This window comes from Scomber japonicus, chromosome 1 (assembly GCF_027409825.1).
Source record: "Scomber japonicus isolate fScoJap1 chromosome 1, fScoJap1.pri, whole genome shotgun sequence".
NCBI lineage: Eukaryota > Metazoa > Chordata > Actinopteri > Scombriformes > Scombridae > Scomber > Scomber japonicus.
The window spans coordinates 41,080,108-41,100,092 of NC_070578.1; the positions used below are offsets into that span (position 1 = coordinate 41,080,108).

At 37.2% G+C, this 19,985-nt stretch overlaps 2 protein-coding genes across 2 annotated transcripts in view; both read left to right on the forward strand.

Moving 5' to 3' along the window:
* Positions 1 to 19,985, forward strand: part of LOC128358614 (up-regulator of cell proliferation-like) — a 47,026-nt gene that overhangs the window by 13,821 nt on the left and 13,220 nt on the right. The window lies entirely within an intron of this gene.
* The window catches only part of LOC128369909 (serine/threonine-protein kinase Nek1-like), a 45,157-nt gene continuing 28,752 nt past the window's right edge, over positions 3,581 to 19,985 (forward strand). The window contains exons 1-2 of the mRNA XM_053330930.1: positions 3,581 to 3,598; positions 4,627 to 4,694. The gene's annotated coding sequence lies outside the window, so the exon portion shown is untranslated. The remainder of the gene's footprint in view (positions 3,599 to 4,626; positions 4,695 to 19,985) is intronic.

Sequence of the window (19,985 nt, forward strand, 5' to 3'; positions counted from 1 at the left end):
AGTATGCTGATTCATATCAATATCTTATGGATATTTCTACCCTTTTCTGAGAGTATTGCTAGCTTCAATGTTACAAACAGAACATAAAAAACATGCCAATAAATAAAATAAAATTATAAGATTTCACGAGGCAATAATGTCTGCCAGCAATAGTATCTCACTTCTCATATTACTCATATCACACACATGTTTACAATGCCTCTGTTTTAGTTTTACACCCACAATCACGAAGTTAGCATTAGCTAACATCAGTTTCTCAATTTATTACTGAAAAGTAAAACACACTCACCGGAGGATTTGTCATCAAAAACACATCTAATAGCGATCCTCCTTCATCCTCTGGCAAACAACAACATCCTAAAACAAGGTAGGTCTCTTCTCGACAACTTTAACATCGAAGTTCAACAATTATAACAAGTTTGTCCTTCTCTTGCTCGTTATATTTCACACTACCTCCTTCTCTCTCTCTACAGATGTTTACCGCCACCCGCTGGACGTTTAGTGAAACTGCAACAATAACATTAACACTGAATTGGACTGAATATCTGTTAAATTTAAGTAAATTAAAGTTACATATAAATCTGTATATATATATAGGAAGTAAATGAAGATTAAAACTATAACTGCAAGTTTCTCATGTCTACTTATATTGAAAGTGTGTATTTACTGCTAGAACTCCCAGGCCACTAGGGGGCATAGTTCTTTTTATCGTTTATCAGCCTCAGCAAATAGCAGGCAGGAAGTGACGTAACAAGAAGTTGCTTGGTAGTGTCATGGCAACGGAAAAATGCTCCGTCTTTATATGAAGTTATTAAGTTAGTTATATTTGTTACTAGCCCTTTTAGTGGACATATAAGTAAGTGAACATGTTATAGATAATTAATAGTAACGGTAGTAACGGTTTCGCAACATTTTTGAGTAACTTTGTTGGCACGTTTGACCGTTGATGCAGTATAACGGTAGATTTCAGCCTTCAAGCAACCGTTAAATTGATGCAGTATAACGGTATATTTCATCCTTCAAGCAACCGTTATATTGATGCAGTATAACGATAGATTTCAGCCTTCAAGAGACCGTTGATGTAATATACTGTGTTGTTTAGTTTGAGTTCAATGACTAATGTTTAACTTACTTCATTACTTACCTGATTAGTTCTGTCATATTCAGTATCATAATTTGAATCACCCGTGAATACTTACATGCAGATCTACAGATAGAGATTAGATTGGTCCTCCCAGCCATGATAAGCTAACTTGTATATATGATAAGCTATTCTGAATTGTTATTAATAAATGAGCCATGATAAGCAAACTTGTATATATGACACGCTATTCTATATTGTTTATTAATGAATGTCTTTCTGTATTTTTATATGTCCATTTCAGTTTCACACTTTCTTGTAATAAATCCTAACCTACTACAACACCTGCCTGTTCCTTGGAGGATATGATGCAAGGGAGAGTTTAGCTGGCTTTGAATCTCAATACACGACAAGAGTCACATTGGGTGTAACAGTACACTAATGTAAACAACTATAAACAAATGGACTCAAACAATAGCTTAGTCTGTTAAATGTATGGGGGTTACAATATTATAACCTTCTATGTACTTTTCAACACATCAAAACTAATCACACTGGGCTTCATTTAACAGGAAATATCATATGTATTCATATACGTGGCACAGAAGTCAAGGTGGATGGAGCATTCAAGTCTTTTATTCTGCAGTGAGACAAACAACCAGTCAGGTCAGGAACATGAAAGATGGATCAGCACAGTGACGTGCGGTCAGGGGAGGCAGGTGAGGCCGTGCCTCACCTGTTATCATGGAAAAAAACTTAAAAATGAAAAAAAATATAAATGGTTATATTTGTCCAGTGATTTGCACTATAACGTTATTTTTTTATCTAACTTTACCAGTTTCGGATTATTTTTAATTCAAAATCGCTGAATTTTCACACGTACTGATCAAACACTGAAAAGAGACGCGCGGTGAGGCAGCAGCCGGACGAGCCTCACCATGGATTGCGCAATGACTCGGTTTACTGCGCTGGCATGCTATGCAGTGAGACAGGACAGCTGTACATCTGTCTCTCTGTATGTCGCTATTAACATGTTCAAACACTTTTACTATATGAACTAAATTTCCATAGTTTAGCTGATGATATAATGTACAGTGTTTGTAGCGTGTTTCGTGTGCTGAGCAGCATAAAACGGCTGCAAAAAGTCACTAAGTGAGGCACGCAGTTCTCCGGCCTCATGCCAGGGGGCGCTCCTGATCCCAGTGATTCTTATTACGACTCATTAGCTGCAGAATAAGTGACAGTAAGCAACAACTACAGTGAGCAACTTCTACAAACAAGTTATCGATGCTTTTGTTCAGAAGGAGCGCCACATGGACTTCATTTATAAGTAAAGGTAACCATAATAACGTTTTTTAAATTAAATGTGTTTTTTTGTGTGCTACAATTTGTATGTTTAAAGAAAGCTGATATGAGATTTTAAACATAACCTGTTAACTGCTGCCAATCAAATGGTGAATTAGCTACTCTGTAGGGTTCATATGTTTGTAAATCTGATTGTGATGAAGTCAGTGCCTCACCAGACATGAACCTCACCGCACGTCACTGGATCAGCAGCATGAAGATCCTACTCTGCTGTAGATTACTGTGTTAACTTGAAGAACTTAACATTGTAGTCTTTATTGTGTCATTGTATAATGATATAATCTTAATAAAATAAATTTCTAAATTTTGTGAAATAAATTAAAATTACAATATCAGTAACATTAATATCTACAGTTATACCAAAACTAGAATTGATTCTTACAATAGAACAGATAATAATTGAATGTAATAATGTAATTTAATCCCATGCTCTAGTTTTGTTACAAGGTAAAATATGTGTCTCTGTATTTAGGGTCCTCTGCTGCCACCGTCTGGAATATAACAGTAACAGCAGGAAGGCTAGTTTAATATCAACCTTTACCTATTAAATGGCTCATATATCTACACTATGATTAACATATTTGACCATGCACTCATATATATGAATAAATAAGCAATATTTTCCTGAATGTTATTTTATTGTTCATAAAGTAGCCTACATGTCACTGGACTTATTTCTTCTCAATTATGTTCAAACCTCTTCACACAATTAAGTCTACAACACAATGTCACTCTTACAATAATAAAATGTATGATCAGTCAAGAAATGGTCAAAACCTAACCAGCTTGGCAGAAGTAATTACATAAAATGAATGAAAAACAACAGAGTATCCATCCTACCATCCTAAATGAGACTTATGGCTGCTGACTTTAAATCAAAACAGGACATTTGATCCCACCCTAGAAGGATCCTCCTCTCTCAGATGAACTGAACATTGATCCTATCAGTTAACAATTCACAGGTACAGACAGGAACAGACATTTGCAGCAGCAGAAAAAGGAAAAGAGAAGTGCAATATTATGTTACCATGTTGTGATAAAGAAAGAGAAATTTAGAGTTGATGGACAGCAACAAAGAAGATTAATCACAGCTGTGTGAGAGAAAACTGAAGCTGCAGAGAAGAAAACCAGACTGATCAGGAACAAGAACATGTAAGTACCTTTCAGAAGTTACTTAATTAAAAAAGAGTGTAAAATGTATAATTACTAAATAATCAAAAGCATGTTTTTGTCAGATTTTTTAGACCAGCCTTATTCTTCAGTCCAGCTGTCAGTACAATTATAGAATACTTACTTGTTGCTGTATTATTGAACTTCAGATATTTTAACATGCATTGTCTTCTATATTAAATAAAACAAGTATAGGAGTATTTGATTTATGGTTTGGAGGTGTGCTGAGGTAGAAAAACCCTTCAGCTTCTCAACATGACATCTGCTGAGTTGGTGTCTGATTCCAGTTCTTCTATTTTAACTGTAATCCTTTAAATCATAACTATTGTTCAATGATTTAACGTTATCTTGAGTCTGTTTTATGTTAAGACAGAGCAATCACAAAGATTTGGCATTCATGATCAAACTTGTATGTCATCTTAACTTTAACATCAACTTAAGTTGAAAAAATAAATTATAATTGATTTTCTAAATGTCATCAAGACTTGAATCCTTAAAAAAGATACGGTTGGAAGAGCTGGAATATTTTTACATGACAAACTAAACTGTTGAGTAAAAAACATAAAACCAGATTTGTCACAACAAGCGTCTAAAACACTGTTTTCTCTCTTTGCGTTCCAGTGTAGGGTTAGTGATTGTAAAGTCATTCTTATCAATCAATCCAACAGTACATAGATAACTACAAGGACGTGAATAATAAATGGTTCAGTGATGTCTGATAAACAAACAGTAATCTGACAATTATTAATCATGACTGCTTGTGAAATGTTCCACAGGTACATAGTTTGATAAGCTAACCTGCAGATTCTCAACATAATTTACATTGTTCATTACAGTTATTGTGTTTACATGATGATGTTTTAGAAACTATTACTGCAACGTTTTGTTAATGTGGTATAAAGCTTTTAAAATATAATTTGAAGTGTGAATATATGAAATGTGCAGTTTTGACAGACTTTTTTGAACAAAAATTGTACTATCAAACAAAACAGATGATATTGTGTCTGTAGGTTTTGGTGTGTATGAGAATGAAGAGAAAAGAGGACAACAATAGACCCAGATAGACGAGACTTCACAGGTACGCGCCCACTCATTACCTACAATTAAGGCTGAAAGTTTGTCCCTTTGTTTGTGTTCTCTCTCCCTCTCTCTCATACTGCATACTAGAGCTGTGTGATGTAGCTTCAATCAACATTGTAGTTCTTAATACAAATATTATTTCTGATATTAGTATCAAAATATGACAATTCTACAAAATAATTCAATTAATGATATTGATCTAATGCAATAAACAATCAGAATCAGAAAACTTTATTGATCCCACTAAGGGCAATTCATTTGCAGCTAAACCACTTACCACTTTCACATCTTCACCATGGATGACACTAACACCATGTACAGTGTTGTGTCTGAAGTCAATGATCATATCCTTTGTTTTTAGAACATTGAGGTCAAGGTATTTATCATCACACCATTTAACAAACTCTATTAATGCAGGGCCATGGTCAGTCTCTGTGCCTTTAAGTAAGGATAAGAGGACAGTGTCGTCAGAAAACTTGACAAGAGACCTCTTCTCCTGAGAGGATCTGCAGCTGACAGTACACAGCCTTGAAGTGACCCTGTGTTTGTCACACATGATATGGACATTTGGCCATTAATAAAAACCCGCTGGACCCTATATTAATATTAACACAAGAAGCTGGTCAGGGAGGTTAAAACAAGAGGCAAGTCTTTCGATCAAAATGTGAGGCTGCATTGTGTTAAAAGCAGAAGAAAAATCTGCAAGTAAAAGTCTTGTGTGAGCACCAGGATTTTCCAGGTGTTTATATACAGTGTTCAGAATAAAACATTTTGCATCCTCCACATCCAGTTTTCCATCTGTAAAAGACAAAGACTTAGTTACTTGAAGTTTTTTTATTTGGGTATAGGTTTAATAGTCAACGTCTTCCAAATTGTAGGTATCTGACCAAGATTCACACAATTTTGGAAGAACCACACAAAGCTGATCGGCACAGTGGTGCAAAGTGCGACCACAAATAGCATCAGGACCCGCAGCTTTCCTAAGCTTGACCTTCTTAAATAAGGCAGACACTTGATCCTGTCTCATCATTTCCCTGAAGGGTTTGAGGGACTCCCTACAAGCAGAAATATTAAAAAAGAGGTCAGACCTTTCAAAACAAGAGAAAAATGAGTCAAAAGTACCAGGCAAGTCAAAGTTGGCCACTCCATTTACACTAATAGATTTTTTGTTCTCAGTTTGTTGATTGGTGGATGCCATATTCTTTAAACCTTGCCAGGCTGCTCTTAGGTCTCTACTGCTATACTGGGCATCTTTTTTTTTCTTATATGGAAGCTTAGCTTTCCTTATTTCAGTGCACATCTCTCTAGACAACGCTTTCCTTTCAAAGGGGTTGCCGGTGCAGTATATCAGTTTCTTCTTGTTAATAATTGACCAACTAATGTTGGCAATGCATTTTTCTAATCTTACTTAACCTACAGCATCATTTTCCTTAACATATTATATCTGGTTTCAATTCTTTACTATTTAAATCTTTCTGGGGTCCAATTGAAATAATAGTTTCTAACTGTTTGGATAGTTACATATTTAATACACAGTAAGGTTTATTTCATAACCAGTTTAGCAGTTGTGTTTCAGAATTTTCTGCTTCAATAGAGAAAATTATGAAGTCATCGTCATATAATGAATTTTTCCATTCTGTGTTATTGATATTGACATTTCTAATAGAAGAAGTTAAAGATTTGATTGACAACTTGGACAATCGTTCAACATCAACTGACATTTGAATTTTCCTCACCACATATAAAATATGACTCATGAAAGGGTGCAGAGAGACCTGGTTAACTACAACATAACACAGTTTATGCTACCATTTTATAGAGTTGCTTTTTGGACCTTATACAGTAAATCAACAAGCAAGTTTTATGCTGGACTTTGAACTACATTATATTGCCTTAAAAACTCATAAAAGCAGTAAGAAAGCTAGATCATAAAAGCCTCTGACCACCAACATCTTTCATGTTGTAAATATCTGTTAATATGTAACAAGTAGCTCCTCTACTTTGCACCTTTAGACTGTGTTCTGTTTGTATAATACAACCTGTACTATCAAAAGAGCCATTTTTGGCCCCTCTCACCAAATAAAATTTGTCTGGAGCCGCAAAACATATTTCACCATTAAAATGAACATAACCTATCATATTCTATATGTAGTTAAACTATACATACAAAAACTATATTCATGTTGCATTAATGAAACTATAGAACTACAATAAAGAAAAATGTTGACATTGTGGCCATTTTTACCCGTTATAACAAATGAAAACATTCTTATAAAGAGTAGGGGGAAAAACTGCACTGGTACTTTATGTGTAGACCTACTTTGAAATAGATTAAACACAGAATTACATGCAGGCCTACAGGTGACATTTAAAATTTTGAATGGGTTAATTATAATAATATAATAACTTTATTTATATAGCACCTTTTAAAAACAGAGTTTACAAAGTGTCTTTCTATTGACATGACTAAGTGCAGTGCCAAGTTTGATGTTGTTCGGATAAGAAATGTAAACGATATAGATAAATATATCGGTAAAAGAAGCATACATTTGCTGTTGGCGCCCTAGCTGCTGGCCACTCCCTCTATCACAGACTGAGCACAGCACAGGACCAGAGTTAGAGAGGCTATAAGGACCAGAGTTAGAGAGGCTATAAGGACCAGAGTTAGAGAGGCTATAAGGACCAGAGTTAGGCTATAAGGACCAGAGTTAGAGAGGCTATAAGGACCAGAGTTAGAGAGGCTATAAGGACCAGAGTTAGACTATAAGGACCAGAGTTAGAGAGGCTATAAGGACCAGAGTTAGAGAGGCTATGAGGACCAGAGTTAAAGAGACTATAAGGACCAGAGTTAGAGAGACTGTAAGGACCAGAGTTAGAGAGACTATAAGGACCAGAGTTAGAGACTATAAGGACCAGAGTTAGAGACTATAAGGACCAGAGTTAGAGAGGCTATAAGGACCAGAGTTAGAGACTATAAGGACCAGAGTTAGAGAGACTGTAAGGACCAGAGTTAGAGACTATAAGGACCAGAGTTAAAGAGACTATAAGGACCAGAGTTAGAGAGACCATAAGGACCAGAGTTAGAGACTATATGGACCAGAGTTAGAGACTATAAGGACCAGAGTTAGAGAGACTATAAGGACCAGAGTTAGAGACTATATGGACCAGAGTTAGAGAGACTATATGGACCAGAGTTAGAGACTATAAGGGCCAGAGTTAGAGACTATAAGGACCAGAGTTAGAGAGACTGTAAGGACCAGAGTTAAAGAGACTATAAGGACCAGAGTTAGAGAGACTGTAAGGACCAGAGTTAGAGAGACTATAAGGACCAGAGTTAGAGAGGCTATAAGGACCATATTAGAGAGACTGTAAGGACCAGAGTTAGAGAGACTATAAGGACCAGAGTTAGAGAGGCTATAAGGACCAGAGTTAGAGAGACTATAAGGACCAGAGTTAGAGAGACTATAAGGACCAGAGTTAGAGAGACTATAAGGACCAGAGTTAGAGAGGCTATAAGGACCACATTAGAGAGACTGTAAGGACCAGAGTTAGAGAGACTATAAGGACCAGAGTTAGAGAGGCTATAAGGACCAGAGTTAGAGAGACTATAAGGACCAGAGTTAGAGAGGCTATAAGGACCAGAGTTAGAGAGATTATAAGGACCAGAGTTAGAGAGGCTATAAGGACCAGAGTTAGAGAGACTATAAGGACCAGAGTTAGAGAGATTATAAGGACCAGAGTTAGAGAGGCTATAAGGACCAGAGTTAGAGAGACTATAAGGACCAGAGTTAGAGAGATTATAAGGACCAGAGTTAGAGAGGCTATAAGGACCAGAGTTAGAGAGACTATAAGGACCAGAGTTAAAGAGACTATAAGGACCAGAGTTAGAGAGACTGTAAGGACCAGAGTTAGAGACTGTAAGGACCAGAGTTAGAGAGACTATAAGGACCAGAGTTAGAGAGACCATAAGGACCAGAGTTAGAGAGACTATAAGGACCAGAGTTAGAGAGACCATAAGGACCAGAGTTAGAGAGACTATAAGGACCAGAGTTAGACTATAAGGACCAGAGTTAGAGAGACTATAAGGACCAAAGTTAGAGACTATAAGGACCAGAGTTAGACTATAAGGATCAGGGTTGGAGATACTATAAGGACCAGAGTTAGACTATAAGGATCAGGGTTGGCTATACTATAAGGACCAGAGTTAGACTATAAGGACCAGAGTTAGACTATAAGGACCAGAGTTAGAGAGACTATAAGGACCAGAGTTAGAGAGACTATAAGGACCAGAGTTAGAATATAAGGATCAGAGTTAGAGAGACTATAAGGACCAGAGTTAGATAGGCTTTTTATTTGGGTATAGGTTTAATAGTCAACGTCTTCCAAATTGTAGGTATCTGACCAAGATTCACACAATTTTGGAAGAACCACACAAAGCTGATCGGCACAGTGGTGCAAAGTGCGACCACAAATAGCATCAGGACCCGCAGCTTTCCTAAGCTTGACCTTCTTAAATAAGGCAGACACTTGATCCTGTCTCATCATTTCCCTGAAGGGTTTGAGGGACTCCCTACAAGCAGAAATATTAAAAAAGAGGTCAGACCTTTCAAAACAAGAGAAAAATGAGTCAAAAGTACCAGGCAAGTCAAAGTTGGCCACTCCATTTACACTAATAGATTTTTTGTTCTCAGTTTGTTGATTGGTGGATGCCATATTCTTTAAACCTTGCCAGGCTGCTCTTAGGTCTCTACTGCTATACTGGGCATCTTTTTTTTCTTATATGGAAGCTTAGCTTTCCTTATTTCAGTGCACATCTCTCTAGACAACGCTTTCCTTTCAAAGGGGTTGCCGGTGCAGTATATCAGTTTCTTCTTGTTAATAATTGACCAACTAATGTTGGCAATGCATTTTTCTAATCTTACTTAACCTACAGCATCATTTTCCTTAACATATTATATCTGGTTTCAATTCTTTACTATTTAAATCTTTCTGGGGTCCAATTGAAATAATAGTTTCTAACTGTTTGGATAGTTACATATTTAATACACAGTAAGGTTTATTTCATAACCAGTTTAGCAGTTGTGTTTCAGAATTTTCTGCTTCAATAGAGAAAATTATGAAGTCATCGTCATATAATGAATTTTTCCATTCTGTGTTATTGATATTGACATTTCTAATAGAAGAAGTTAAAGATTTGATTGACAACTTGGACAATCGTTCAACATCAACTGACATTTGAATTTTCCTCACCACATATAAAATATGACTCATGAAAGGGTGCAGAGAGACCTGGTTAACTACAACATAACACAGTTTATGCTACCATTTTATAGAGTTGCTTTTTGGACCTTATACAGTAAATCAACAAGCAAGTTTTATGCTGGACTTTGAACTACATTATATTGCCTTAAAAACTCATAAAAGCAGTAAGAAAGCTAGATCATAAAAGCCTCTGACCACCAACATCTTTCATGTTGTAAATATCTGTTAATATGTAACAAGTAGCTCCTCTACTTTGCACCTTTAGACTGTGTTCTGTTTGTATAATACAACCTGTACTATCAAAAGAGCCATTTTTGGCCCCTCTCACCAAATAAAATTTGTCTGGAGCCGCAAAACATATTTCACCATTAAAATGAACATAACCTATCATATTCTATATGTAGTTAAACTATACATACAAAAACTATATTCATGTTGCATTAATGAAACTATAGAACTACAATAAAGAAAAATGTTGACATTGTGGCCATTTTTACCCGTTATAACAAATGAAAACATTCTTATAAAGAGTAGGGGGAAAAACTGCACTGGTACTTTATGTGTAGACCTACTTTGAAATAGATTAAACACAGAATTACATGCAGGCCTACAGGTGACATTTAAAATTTTGAATGGGTTAATTATAATAATATAATAACTTTATTTATATAGCACCTTTTAAAAACAGAGTTTACAAAGTGTCTTTCTATTGACATGACTAAGTGCAGTGCCAAGTTTGATGTTGTTCGGATAAGAAATGTAAACGATATAGATAAATATATCGGTAAAAGAAGCATACATTTGCTGTTGGCGCCCTAGCTGCTGGCCACTCCCTCTATCACAGACTGAGCACAGCACAGGACCAGAGTTAGAGAGGCTATAAGGACCAGAGTTAGAGAGGCTATAAGGACCAGAGTTAGAGAGGCTATAAGGACCAGAGTTAGGCTATAAGGACCAGAGTTAGAGAGGCTATAAGGACCAGAGTTAAAGAGACTATAAGGACCAGAGTTAGGCTATAAGGACCAGAGTTAGAGAGGCTATAAGGACCAGAGTTAGAGAGGCTATAAGGACCAGAGTTAGAGAGGCTATAAGGACCAGAGTTAGGCTATAAGGACCAGAGTTAGAGAGGCTATAAGGACCAGAGTTAGAGAGGCTATAAGGACCAGAGTTAGAGAGGCTATGAGGACCAGAGTTAAAGAGACTGTAAGGACCAGAGTTAGAGAGGCTATAAGGACCAGAGTTAAAGAGACTATAAGGACCAGAGTTAGAGACTATAAGGACCAGAGTTAGAGAGACTGTAAGGACCAGAGTTAGAGAGGCTATAAGGACCAGAGTTAGAGAGACTGTAAGGACCAGAGTTAGAGAGACTATAAGGACCATATTAGAGAGACTGTAAGGACCAGAGTTAAAGAGGCTATAAGGACCAGAGTTAGAGAGACTATAAGGACCAGAGTTAAAGAGACTATAAGAACCAGAGTTAGAGACTATAAGGACCAGAGTTAGAGAGACTGTAAGGACCAGAGTTAGAGACTATAAGGACCAGAGTTAAAGAGACTATAAGGACCAGAGTTAGAGACTGTAAGGACCAGAGTTAGAGACTATAAGGAACAGAGTTAGAGAGACTATAAGGACCAGAGTTAGAGAGACCATAAGGACCAGAGTTAGAGACTATATGGACCAGAGTTAGAGACTATAAGGACCAGAGTTAGAGAGACTATAAGGACCAGAGTTAGAGACTATATGGACCAGAGTTAGAGACTATACAGACCAGAGTTAGAGAGACTATAAGGACCAGAGTTAGAGAGACTATAAGGACCAGAGTTAGAGAGACTATAAGGACCAGAGTTAGACTATAAGGACCAGAGTTAGAGAGACTATAAGGACCAAAGTTAGAGACTATAAGGACCAGAGTTAGACTATAAGGATCAGGGTTGGAGATACTATAAGGACCAGAGTTAGACTATGAGGATCAGGGTTGGATATACTATAAGGACCAGAGTTAGACTATAAGGACCAGATTTAGACTATAAGGACCAGAGTTAGAGAGACTATAAGGACCAGAGTTAGAGAGACTATAAGGACCAGAGTTAGAATATAAGGATCAGAGTTAGAGATACTATAAGGACCAGAGTTAGAGACTATAAGGAACAGAGTTAGAGAGACTATAAGGACCAGAGTTAGAGAGACCATAAGGACCAGAGTTAGAGACTATATGGACCAGAGTTAGAGACTATAAGGACCAGAGTTAGAGAGACTATAAGGACCAGAGTTAGAGACTATATGGACCAGAGTTAGAGACTATACAGACCAGAGTTAGAGAGACTATAAGGACCAGAGTTAGAGAGACTATAAGGACCAGAGTTAGAGAGACTATAAGGACCAGAGTTAGACTATAAGGACCAGAGTTAGAGAGACTATAAGGACCAAAGTTAGAGACTATAAGGACCAGAGTTAGACTATAAGGATCAGGGTTGGAGATACTATAAGGACCAGAGTTAGACTATGAGGATCAGGGTTGGATATACTATAAGGACCAGAGTTAGACTATAAGGACCAGAGTTAGACTATAAGGACCAGAGTTAGAGAGACTATAAGGACCAGAGTTAGAGAGACTATAAGGACCAGAGTTAGAATATAAGGATCAGAGTTAGAGATACTATAAGGACCAGAGTTAGATAGGCTTTTTATTTGGGTATAGGTTTAATAGTCAACGTCTTCCAAATTGTAGGTATCTGACCAAGATTCACACAATTTTAGAAGAACCACACAAAGCTGATCGGCACAGTGGTGCAAAGTGCGACCACAAATAGCATCAGGACCCGCAGCTTTCCTAAGCTTGACCTTCTTAAATAAGGCAGACACTTGATCCTGTCTCATCATTTCCCTGAAGGGTTTGAGGGACTCCCTACAAGCAGAAATATTAAAAAAGAGGTCAGACCTTTCAAAACAAGAGAAAAATGAGTCAAAAGTACCAGGCAAGTCAAAGTTGGCCACTCCATTTACACTAATAGATTTTTTGTTCTCAGTTTGTTGATTGGTGGATGCCATATTCTTTAAACCTTGCCAGGCTGCTCTTAGGTCTCTACTGCTATACTGGGCATCTTTTTTTTCTTATATGGAAGCTTAGCTTTCCTTATTTCAGTGCACATCTCTCTAGACAACGCTTTCCTTTCAAAGGGGTTGCCGGTGCAGTATATCAGTTTCTTCTTGTTAATAATTGACCAACTAATGTTGGCAATGCATTTTTCTAATCTTACTTAACCTACAGCATCATTTTCCTTAACATATTATATCTGGTTTCAATTCTTTACTATTTAAATCTTTCTGGGGTCCAATTGAAATAATAGTTTCTAACTGTTTGGATAGTTACATATTTAATACACAGTAAGGTTTATTTCATAACCAGTTTAGCAGTTGTGTTTCAGAATTTTCTGCTTCAATAGAGAAAATTATGAAGTCATCGTCATATAATGAATTTTTCCATTCTGTGTTATTGATATTGACATTTCTAATAGAAGAAGTTAAAGATTTGATTGACAACTTGGACAATCGTTCAACATCAACTGACATTTGAATTTTCCTCACCACATATAAAATATGACTCATGAAAGGGTGCAGAGAGACCTGGTTAACTACAAGATAACACAGTTTATGCTACCATTTTATAGAGTTGCTTTTTGGACCTTATACAGTAAATCAACAAGCAAGTTTTATGCTGGACTTTGAACTACATTATATTGCCTTAAAAACTCATAAAAGCAGTAAGAAAGCTAGATCATAAAAGCCCCTGACCACCAACATCTTTCATGTTGTAAATATCTGTTAATATGTAACAAGTAGCTCCTCTACTTTGCACCTTTAGACTGTGTTCTGTTTGTATAATACAACCTGTACTACCAAAAGAGCCATTAAAATGAACATAACCTATCATATTCTATATGTAGTTAAACTATATATACAAAAACTATATTCATGTTGCATTAATGAAACTATAGAACTACAATAAAGAAAAATGTTGACATTGTGGCCATTTTTACCCGTTATAACAAATGAAAACATTCTTATAAAGAGTAGGGGGAAAAACTGCACTGGTACTTTATGTGTAGACCTACTTTGAAATAGATTAAACACAGAATTACATGCAGGCCTACAGGTGACATTTAAAATTTTGAATGGGTTAATTATAATAATATAATAACTTTATTTATATAGCACCTTTTAAAAACAGAGTTTACAAAGTGTCTTTCTATTGACATGACTAAGTGCAGTGCCAAGTTTGATGTTGTTCGGATAAGAAATGTAAACGATATAGATAAATATATCGGTAAAAGAAGCATACATTTGCTGTTGGCGCCCTAGCTGCTGGCCACTCCCTCTATCACAGACTGAGCACAGCACAGGACCAGAGTTAGAGAGGCTATAAGGACCAGAGTTAGAGAGGCTATAAGGACCAGAGTTAGAGAGGCTATAAGGACCAGAGTTAGGCTATAAGGACCAGAGTTAGAGAGGCTATAAGGACCAGAGTTAAAGAGACTATAAGGACCAGAGTTAGAGAGACTGTAAGGACCAGAGTTAGAGAGACTATAAGGACCAGAGTTAGAGAGGCTATAAGGACCAGAGTTAGAGAGACTGTAAGGACCAGAGTTAGAGAGACTATAAGGACCAGAGTTAGAGAGGCTATAAGGACCAGAGTTAGACTATAAGGACCAGAGTTAGAGACTATAAGGACCAGAGTTAGAGAGACTATAAGGACCAGAGTTAGAGAGACTGTAAGGACCAGAGTTAGAGAGACTATAAGGACCAGAGTTAGAGACTATAAGGAACAGAGTTAGAGAGACTATAAGGACCAGAGTTAGAGAGACTATAAGGAACAGAGTTAGAGACTATATGGACCAGAGTTAGAGGCTATAAGGACCAGAGTTAAAGAGACTATAAGGATCAGAGTTAGAGACTATAAGGACCAGAGTTAGAGAGACTATAAGGACCAGAGTTAGAGACTATAAGGACCAGAGTTAGAGACTATAAGGACCAGAGTTAGAGAGACTATAAGGACCAGAGTTAAAGATACTATAAGGACCAGAGTTAGAGAGACTGTAAGGAACAGAGTTAGAGAGACCATAAGGACCAGAGTTAGAGACTATATGGACCAGAGTTAGAGACTATAAGGACCAGAGTTAGAGAGACTATAAGGACCAGAGTTAGAGACTATATGGACCAGAGTTAGAGACTATACAGACCAGAGTTAAAGAGACTATAAGGACCAGAGTTAGAGAGGCTATAAGGACCAGAGTTAGAGAGACTATAAGGATCAGAGTTAGACTATAAGGACCAGAGTTAGAGAGACTATAAGGACCAAAGTTAGAGACTATAAGGACCAGAGTTAGACTATAAGGATCAGGGTTGGAGATACTATAAGGACCAGAGTTAGAATATAAGGATCAGAGTTAGAGAGACTATAAGGACCAGAGTTAGAGAGACTGTAAGGACCAGAGTTAGACTATAAGGACCAGAGTTAGAGAGGCTATAAGGACAAGAGTTAGAGAGACTGTAAGGACCAGAGTTAGAGAGACTATAAGGACCAGAGTTAGACCATAAGGACCAGAGTTAGAGAGACTATAAGGACCAGAGTTAGACCATAAGGACCAGAGTTAGAGAGACTATAAGGACCAGAGTTAGAGAGGCTATAAGGACCAGAGTTAGAGAGACTATAAGGACCAGAGTTAGACCATAAGGACCAGAGTTAGAGAGACTATAAGGACCAGAGTTAGAGAGACTATAAGGACCAGAGTTAGACCATAAGGACCAGAGTTAGAGAGACTATAAGGACCAGAGTTAGACCATCAGGACCAGAGTTAGAGAGACAATAAGGACCAGAGTTAGAGACTATAAGGACCAGAGTTAGACTATAAGGACCAGAGTTAGAGAGGCTATAAGGACCAGAGTTAGACTATAAGGACCAGAGTTAGAGAGACTATAAGGACCAGAGTTAGACTATAAGGACCAGAGTTAGAGAGGCTATAAGTACCAGAGTTAGACTATAAGGACCAGAGTTAGAGAGACTATAAGGACCAGAGTTAGAGAGACTATAAGGACCAGAGTTAGACTATAAGGACCAGAGTTAGAGAGGCTATAAGTACCAGAGTTAGACTATAAGGACCAGAGTTAGAGAGACTATAAGGACCAGAGTTAGAGAGACTATAAGTACCAGAGTTAGACTATAAGGACCAGAGTTAGAGAGACTATAAGGACCAGAGTTAGAGAGACTATAAGGACCAGAGTTAGAGAGACTATAAGGACCAGAGTTAGACTATAAGGACCAGAGTTAGACTATAAGGACCAGAGTTAGAGAGACTATAAGGACCAGAGTTAGAGAGACTATAAGGACCAGAGTTAGAGAGGCTATAAGGACAAGAGTTAGAGAGACTATAAGGACCAGAGTTAGAGAGACTATAAGGACCTGAGTTAGACCATAAGGACCAGAGTTAGAGAGACTATAAGGACCAGAGTTAGACCATAAGGACCAGAGTTAGAGAGACTATAAGGACCAGAGTTAGAGAGGCTATAAGGACCAGAGTTAGAGAGACTATAAGGACCAGAGTTAGACCATAAGGACCAGAGTTAGAGAGACTATAAGGACCAGAGTTAGACCATCAGGACCAGAGTTAGAGAGACAATAAGGACCAGAGTTAGAGACTATAAGGACCAGAGTTAGACTATAAGGACCAGAGTTAGAGAGGCTATAAGGACCAGAGTTAGACTATAAGGACCAGAGTTAGAGAGACTATAAGGACCAGAGTTAGAGACTATAAGGACTAGAGTTAGAGAGACTATAAGGACCAGAGTTAGAGAGGCTATAAGGACTATACGGATATATTGTTCCAAGGGTGGGGGGGGGGGGTGATTGGTGTTGATCTGGGGGTGGGGATACTGTCAAAACAGTAAATCGCATCACTGAAACATTGAATAGTGCAGCTTTTGTAACTCAGAGTTTGTTATTTACTGTATAAATTTACTACATTTGTCTGTAATCAGCTATCTGTGTCTCTGCAGAACTAACATGCAGTGACAGTCATTCCACTAACATGGACAAGTATGAACAAGTGAAGGAAATTTGCAAAGGTGGATTTGGAAGAGCCATCCTTGTCAAGTCCAAAGAGGATGGACAACAATATGTCATCAAGGAGATTTTCATATCTAGAGTAAGCACCATATGTATAATATTCCACTATTTCAGTGTTCATTTGAGCTCTCCTTTACTACTTTGCTCTTTCACATTATTTTCTGTCTCTTTCACTTTGACAGATGTCGACTGAAGAGAGGCAGAAAGCTCAACAAGAAGTTGAAGTTCTTTCCAACATGAGTCATCCCTTCATTGTCCAGTATAAGGAATCTTTTGAAGGTATAAATGGTCCAAGATTTTAGCTGTAACCTTTAAGAATCACAGAGATCATCTATGTGTTTAGAGCTTTGCTCATAATTTCGTTCTCTTTGTATCTTGGATGCTCTAGTGAATGATAATACAATTGAATCTTGAATCTTGATGCACAAATGTCTGCATGCATGTTCCTTAAGCTGTATAAAATCTTTTAGAGGGGGACTGTCTGTATATTGTGATGGACTACTGTGAAGGTGGAGACCTCTCCAAGAAGATCAAATCTCAGAAAGGAAAACTTTTCTCAGAAGAGCAAGTAAGCTACTAACTATTGAAGATAATAATTAATGTGTAGGATCTGTCTGTTAATCTTTAGGATTAAACTTTACAACATGTGGATACAATTCATCATGTAACAGTTTGTATTTCACTTCACTATATATTTCTTTGAAATGTATTTACACCCTTCTCAATTGGGGTGTAAAAGTTGATACTTTAAGTGTGTCTTTACATTCCTCTGTCTTTCTTAGATCCTGGACTGGTTTGTGCAGATTTGTTTGGCACTAAAACACATCCATGATAGAAAAATCCTCCACAGAGACATAAAACCACAGGTATTACTTCATACATCACATGATCTTCCCTCAGTGATGATGCATTTTTATTTGTATTGTATCGCCTCATGATAATGACATTATGTCTTTTATAATTTCTACATAGAACATATTTTTGACTAAAGATGGGACTGTACAGCTTGGAGACTTTGGAATTTCAAGAGTGCTGAACAGGTTTGTAAAACGTCATCTGACTGCAGATCTCCATAGAACCAAGATTAAAATGGAAATAATAAATCTTAATACAGTCTGCTTTCTATTCTCATCTCATTTCCAGCACTGGAGACCTGGCAACAACACAGATAGGAACACCACTTTATCTATCACCAGAGATCTGGGAGAACAAACCATACAACAACAAAAGGTATTAACTTCATGTTCTGTTCTGTTTTTGTCTCATGTATGGTGTAAATGAACATTTAATAATAATCCAGTGGACAAGTTTATGGAAAATGTCAAAGTATCACGTCGCCTCCTTACTAAACAAACCGGCTGATTAATATAAACTATTTTAAGTCTGCATGTAACCTAATCCACTTTAGTTAACTGAATGAAGTAAATTAAGCAGAACTGCAGGAACAATAATGAAAACAAGTCTAGCACTTAATCGTTCAATAACTGATAAAGTCTGACATGTTGTTTTAAAATATGTTGAAGTGTTGTCAAGTTTTCTCAGCAATTAAATCTTTTTTTTCCCATCTTAAAGTGACTTATTGAATAAATATAAATCTGCCTTCATAACTGATCTCAGCCTGTTTGTCTCCTCTGACTTTCTCTCCCTCTGCAGTGATATTTGGGCCCTAGGTTGTGTCCTGCATGAAATGTGCACTCTAAAGCCAGCAGTAAGTATTCTGTGTGTGAGCTGTTTACTAATTCATGTAGATTTAATGTATCTTATACAGCATTGCAATGTTCTCACAACTGATTTAGATATGTTTCCTGTATGTCTAATGGTTACCAAGAAAGAATGGGTCATCTCTTCTTTTCTAACTTTTTTTCTGCAGTGGTTATAACTAAATATGTTTCCTCTCAATTTAAGGATTGCAGTAAGATGGACCTAGAACAGAAACTCATCCGTGGCTCATACCCTGCTGTGTCTGATCACTACTCCCAAGAACTGTGTTACCTCTTGGCTCAGCTGTTGAAACGTGACCCTGAAGAGAGACCCTTAGTCAGCAGCATACTGGACAAACCTTTCCTCTGCTGCAGGATACAGAAGTTCCTCACATCACAGGTGGAGATCACAATTAGTTGTCTTTAAAGTCGGAATTTACATGAAGCAGACTGTTCAAAAACTTTTATTCTCTACTCAGTGTGTACCATTACTTTTCACAGGGTCAAACAAAGACGCTTATGGTATCTGAGGAGAAAATACAAAAGAAGCAGCTTGAAGAACATAAAGGTATGTAAACTATAGACTATTTTTAATGCCTGTACATTGAGATAATGGACATTAAACCAGGAACCAGGAGAGCATTAGTTTCTTACATCAGTCTTAGCCACACTATCTTGTATTTCTGGGTTCATAACAAGTAGTTTAATAATATTAATAAGTAATAGTAGTAGACTGTCATCAAGGAGAATTAGTTTCACCGGGGGGCAGGTTCCTTTCTAGGCCGGAGTACTTGGGTACTTCTCAATTCTCTTAAATTGCATCCATGTTTACCTTTCTTGCTTCTTAGTCCCACCGTTATTTCCTTCTAAGTGTCACGTAAAGCTACGTCTGTTTCTGATGAAGGATCTAGGAGTTTATTAAAATAAACACTTACCTGATGGCTTTTACTCTGCAGCTATCGTCGAAATATCGCGCGATCACTGAAATACCGTGTGGTTACGATATTTCGACAGTGTTTACAGCATTAGCAGTAGCAGCGATTTATGAGTAAAGAGCCTATTAGTACTAGAAGTTTCATAACAATCCAGACATTATTAGCGGGGTCATTTACCAGATACACTGGTGGTCCCGTTAGTGCCTGTACTAAGACATTCAGCTGATGGCTCTAACTTAGGGCTGGGCGATATGGACAAAATCAAGTATCAC